The sequence below is a fragment of the Hippocampus bargibanti genome, linkage group LG15 (genome assembly GCF_051943395.1).
Source record: "Hippocampus bargibanti isolate YZ-2025 linkage group LG15, ASM5194339v1, whole genome shotgun sequence".
NCBI classification, from domain to species: domain Eukaryota; kingdom Metazoa; phylum Chordata; class Actinopteri; order Syngnathiformes; family Syngnathidae; genus Hippocampus; species Hippocampus bargibanti.
Genome location: NC_142748.1, coordinates 9170122 through 9176131, shown reverse-complemented (window position 1 = coordinate 9176131; position 6010 = coordinate 9170122).

The following is a 6010-nucleotide window of genomic DNA, read 5'->3' as shown; positions in this document are numbered from 1 at the left end:
ATCTTTTATTAACCTCCTCCCCGCCTCCGTTGCCGTTCTTGGTTAAGGCCGATGAATGTTTAAATTTCCAATTTCCAAACAGGCGGCAACAAAAGGAAAGTCCGATGGAGATGCGAACGCCACGGCGCGGCCACGGCAGGGGGTGACGATGAATTATACAACAATATGTCTTATGGCTGCTTCCTTTCATAAAATGGTCAAGATGGCGTTGATAAAAAGGCCTCAAAATGGCTGCGATGTTGGAACAAAAATGGAGTCCTTTTTCTGCCCCCCAAAGAGCATATCAAACATTTTCATCTACTCGCAGGGCGTAAATTTCTTCTCAAATGTCAATAGAAATTCCCAAACGTCCTTTTTAATAATCAATTTGCATGTCATCTCACTCATACAGTATTTTAGAATCCAAATATTCTAATTGGATGATTTTTAATTAAAAAAATAATGATTCAAGAGAAAATATTTTGTTTATCATTTTGAGCTCAAATTATATTTATTCTTTGGGGTTGTAAAATTATTTTAGAATCATTTAAAAAAAAGTTACAAGATTTGTTTCAAAAATGTATTTCCATAAAAAAATGTTGACATGAAATGTTTCAATTTGCTCTTATCTTCCGTATGTTAAGTATGTATTTTTCATGTTTTTATTTTAACTCATTCACTGCCAGACAATGTGCAAAAAAATCTGTCCCTTCCAGTGCCAGGGTTTTTGTTGAGTTTTAGGACTACATAAACATTTAATGCAGCTTTAGAAACCTTAAACTCTCTTCTTTCATCAGGAAAAAAAAGTTAATTCCTAAGTTATATGGGTCTGAAGTTATTTGAGCTTGAAATGGGGATGGCTGTACAAAATACAATGCAATACATACATATTGGTTTATATAGCGCTTTAACAACAGCTGAAGCTGTAACAGAGCGCCAATATGGACCAAGGGGAAAAGATGCCCCCTTGTGGAAGGGAAAAGCATCGGCATAAATCAGACCAGCGCTTTATCAACACCCCCTGCAAGAAAAACCAAAACCTGAAAAATGCGGGAATGGCATTGAATGAGTTAAAATGTGTACAATGCACTCACCGTCTTTTTTAAAATACAATTATTTCCAAACTTTTTTCTCCCTGATGCAACGCACCCGAGACGTCGACTCGCCTCCCAATGCGCGGCGTCCCTCCTCAAATGTCGAAATGCCGATTTTGCGATGGAGCCGCCTGCAATCGCAACGCTGCGAGGAAGTTAGCGGGCTGGCCTCTCCGGAGGCCTCCTCTTTCCTTTTTATCTCGGCTGCGGATGGGTTGGGAGTGTGAGACGACGTGCGCGTTTGTGTGTGGGCGACACCAAAAGTGCGTCATCATCCCAAAGATGAAAGTACGAGTGTGTGCGTTGTATTTTGGGAAAGGTGCCTGCCCCGAGGCCAGATAATGCAAAGACAAGCAGATGGGGGAACTTAAACGCAGAGCCACTCGGGTAAAGCCGAGCTGGCAGAAAAAGTGAGAGGAGGTCTTTAAAACATCTCCCAGCTCAGCTCGGTGAACGTCAGGCCTTTTTTTCCTTTTTTTTCTTCTCCAAAGCATATTTATTCTTTTAGCAAACTCCACAACAAGTATAAAAACAATCCCTCGTACACACTGAACTCTGCTTCTCAGTTAGATCTCCGGACGGGAGTAAAACTGTGATGAGGATCGACAACAGGAGAAGACTGACACTGCCGCATCAATGGCAGGCAGCACCATCGTAACATTCAAACGCATCCCTACGACACTTCCTCGGTCAATGGCGGCGCCTCGCGTGCCTGACGTGAAAGGGTTGCAAGGTGGCGTCGAATCAGACGGCGCAAAGCTCAAAATTGCGGATGACAAGACAACACATGTTGAAGCGCCATTCATTCAAAGACAGATGCAAATAAAATAAACACCGTAGCTTAAATCGCCGTTCAATGCACTGAATGGCTTTTTACGTATTATTATGGAACGGCCGCGGCTTGGAATTGAAGCCGATTTACGTGGGACAGGAGATGTGCGACAATCTCTTGTCGCATTATTTATTATTTAGTTGTCGTTGTGACTTCAAGATGGCGCCGTGAGTGCGGCTGCCTTTACAGCAGCTCCCGTATTTTGTTTTCTCTGCTGTGAAATGTCAATTTCTCCACTGTGAGAAGGTTTACATCAAGGCTCATCTAATCTCACGTAATGTAATCTAATTATATTTCCCTCGTCAGCAGCCATAAATCAGAAGCCCCACAACCTCCCGGCAGCACGACGCGACGCACATATTGCCGCCTGGCGGGCTGCTGCCGCACAGGTCACAAGGTCAACGGGTTAATAACACTTAAGTCCCCTTGTGAGACTCGTTCCCCCCTCGAAGCGGTTGAATGTGACCACTGTGAGTTAGCTTATAAGATAACAAAATAAGCATTTATTTGTCATATATCTATCCCTCCAAAAATTGTCATATGCTTGCTGTATGCAGCTCGAACTGCCGTAAGATTTTGATGGAGGAGGAAATAGATGGCAAATCGTGGTGTCCATCCTTGATGGATGACACCATTTGCCCCCCCAGCAAAACCAAAACCACGCTTGATGCCTCCTCGCTCTTTGAATGAAATGCACAAGGACGGCGCCAGGAGTTGACGCTGCTTTTTTTTTTTACTGCCACCCCTTCCATCCATCTTCATTTAAGGTTCGGGCTGCATTTGCTTTCATGACAACTCTGTGTTAAATGGGCCCTCCCGCAAGCGGAGGATGATTGTTTGTGCCGCTTTAATTAGCCGCACGAGCGCTATGGAACCCAACATGGCTGTCAACGGCTGGTCAGAATTCAAGCGTGCATGCCCAATTCAAAGATGGCTGACAGGCGGTGGAAAAGTCAACAAGACGTAGACTTCTTGAGGATAATATATGAATATATTATTTACCTTACGTGGCCTGGCCGTGGATGCACTTCATTTACGAGATACGCCAAACGGTGCCGGGCCAAAAAAAAAACACCACAGGAAGTCTCAGCGGACGTTTGGGCATTTTGGGATGGCCTCATAATGTTGAAAAACGAGCACTCGGGACACTTCCTGTGGGAACGAGAGTCAAAAAGCACAGTGACAATCCACAACGAGGATGGAAATGTGAGATCAGTAATTTCATCATCGTGACAATAATTATAAAATAATACTACAATAATAATAAGTAATACTACTACTCCTAATAATAATAATAGCTCAATCAATGTTATCAATGCTTATTATTGGTATATATATATTACTAATGGCTTCTTGGAAATGCTTTATTTTGTTCATCGTATTCATGCATAAATATTTTAAATAGTTGAAAATCTTCAGTTTGTATTTCAATTTTTTTTCCCATCTGCCGGCTGCTGGGCCGCTAACGTTGGTGTAGCTTTGCAACCGATGCTAAAGTGCGGACATCTTATTCCGATATTCATTCAGATGTGCGCCGCGCTCCTTCAAACGGCGGCGGAATACAATAATTGGCCCTTTAACAGTAATCAATGCCCCCCTCCCTACCCCCCTGCCCGTGTTCAATAAGGAACTCCACCCACCCCACGTTCCCTGCGCCTCATCTGGAAACGTTGCGGCCCTCCGCGACCCGCTTTTCCAGCCGCCAGCTCCCCTCGTGACCCCTGGAACCCGTTTTATCCCAAGACCGCCAGGCAATATATCAAAGACCATTGTAGGCAGGGGTTCGGGGGGGGCGTTCTGGAAAAATCATCTCAATAAATAAATATCACAAGATGCCGCTGGAGGGCAGTGCTTTGATGTGAAGGAGGGGGGGGGGTGCAAGGGGCACCGGGCCCCCTTTCCCCCCCATTTTGTTCCCTAAGCTCACTTTTTCCTCAAGCTTGGCTCTGTTTAATTTAACCAAGAAATGCCGATTTTGGTGAGCAAATAATCATTGTTATTAAAAATGACGTCTGATCTGTATATAACCGGAGCACGTAAGAGGGAGCATATCTATCCAATTTCGGCCCGTCTCCCAACAGGGTTTGTTTTGCACAAGCCAAATTGCACATTTTTTTTAATTAAAATTGGATATCGATTGGATTTGCAACAAATATTTGGGATGGCGACTGCAAAAAAAAAAAAAAAAAAAAAGTTTGCAAACAAAAGGCAGCAGAATGAGGCGAGGGATGAGTAAAGATGTTGCGCTTTTTGTGCAAGTCGAGCAAGAGTGTAAGAGGATCTTTTTCCTTTTCCCTTTCTCGTGTTTGCCTGAGTGGCAAGCCGTCAAGTTGAGAGCCGCCGAGCTCCTGGCAAGCCTATGAGGCATTCGCGGCGCAGCGCGGTGCCGAGCCGCACTCTGTCCTGAGGGCGAGAGAGCGTGCGCACTTTTTCCAGGGGAATCGACGAGAGCAGGAAGAGGAAACTTTTTTTTTCTGAGGAAACAAGCGCTCCAGCACGTTAAAACACCTCAACTTCAGCCCCCCCCCATTTTTTGCGCAACTACACAAGCTGAAGTTTTTTGAAGTGAGCAGGTTGAAGGAATTTGCCAGGAAGTCACAGACTCCCTCGGCAAACCACCGACAAGAAGTTGTGCTGCCATGCTTCAGGGCGGTCCACGTGCGATTGGCTCGTTAGGTGGCGCCCCCCACCGGGCGACGATAAAATTTCTTTTGGGCAGTTCCGTAGGAACATTTTTGGGAGCTTTTGGAGGCAATGTTTGATTGCTCCATGTCATCGATGACATAAAAAAAAGACAAAAATAATCCAGTATTTTAGAATTAAAAGATGCATAGTCAATTGAATTACTTTTTAATAATAATAATAATAATAATAATAAATATTTGTATTAAGTTCATCCTGTCTACTTGATATCTAATTTAAAACAGATTCCTTTCTTCCAGACAGTATAAAATTAAAATAATAAATATTATTTTAAGCGCCTTTCAAAGCTCTCAACGACACTACAGTCACAGACAAGCATAGATACTACAGTAAAGTCTCGTTATATCGATATCGGATATATCGATAGTCCCGGTTGTATCGATACTATTTCTATGCACGCACGGAGAAAATTACATGCAAACAGGGTCAGATATATCGATAGTCCCGGTTATATCGATATTTTTTCGGACTCCCTTGAATATCGATATAACAAGACTTTACTGTATAATAAATAAAATACAATTATAACTACAGTCTTTAAAATGCACATTAAATACATATAAAAATGAATATACAGTATATACATGTATCTAAAATGGTATATATATATATCTATATCGATATTAAAGAAATAAATATTATACATATATTATATACATATATAAGCATACACACAAAATAGTTATATATACACACATTCATATACTGTACACATACATACCTAACATACCACCACCACTACTACTACTACTACTACTAATAATAATAATAATAATAATACATTTCATTTGTACACTCACCTTACCTTTTTTCCCCCCCAAGTTGCACCGGATAACCGCAGATGGCTTTGCTCACATTTTTCAACAATGGGGGCCCCTGACGTTAGGAGGGGATGTATCCTGAAAAAAAGGGTGAAAAACACAAATACTCCACAAGTTCTACATAGTTATGAAAATGTCAATCTTTTTTTGCACAAAATGGAACACACCTGCTCATTTGCTTCGCCTTTGCCAATCCACCGGACAGCCTTTTTAGTATTATAGATATGTGACAGCCACGCAAAGTTGCATCACCTTGACAAGGTAGGGGAAAAACAACAACAAAATATATTTTTTCCCCTTCTTGAGGCCCTCTGGTGGCATGCAGCTTCAAATCAAGTCAGAAAAGACACTAAGCAAGGTGTGCTATTAAGCCTGGGGAGAGTCAGGACTCCTTAATGAGGCAGTGTGGCAAAGTTTCAACCGTACCACATCATATGAATTATTTGTCATTGGCAACGTGTGTGTGTGTGTGTGTGTCCCGTCGCAAATCAGGATGAAGGCGGACCTTGATGGAGAGATGTGGCACTAGCCTCGGGGCTTGCTCCACTCTGAGGCTAGTTAGCCGCTCACACGGCACAGCG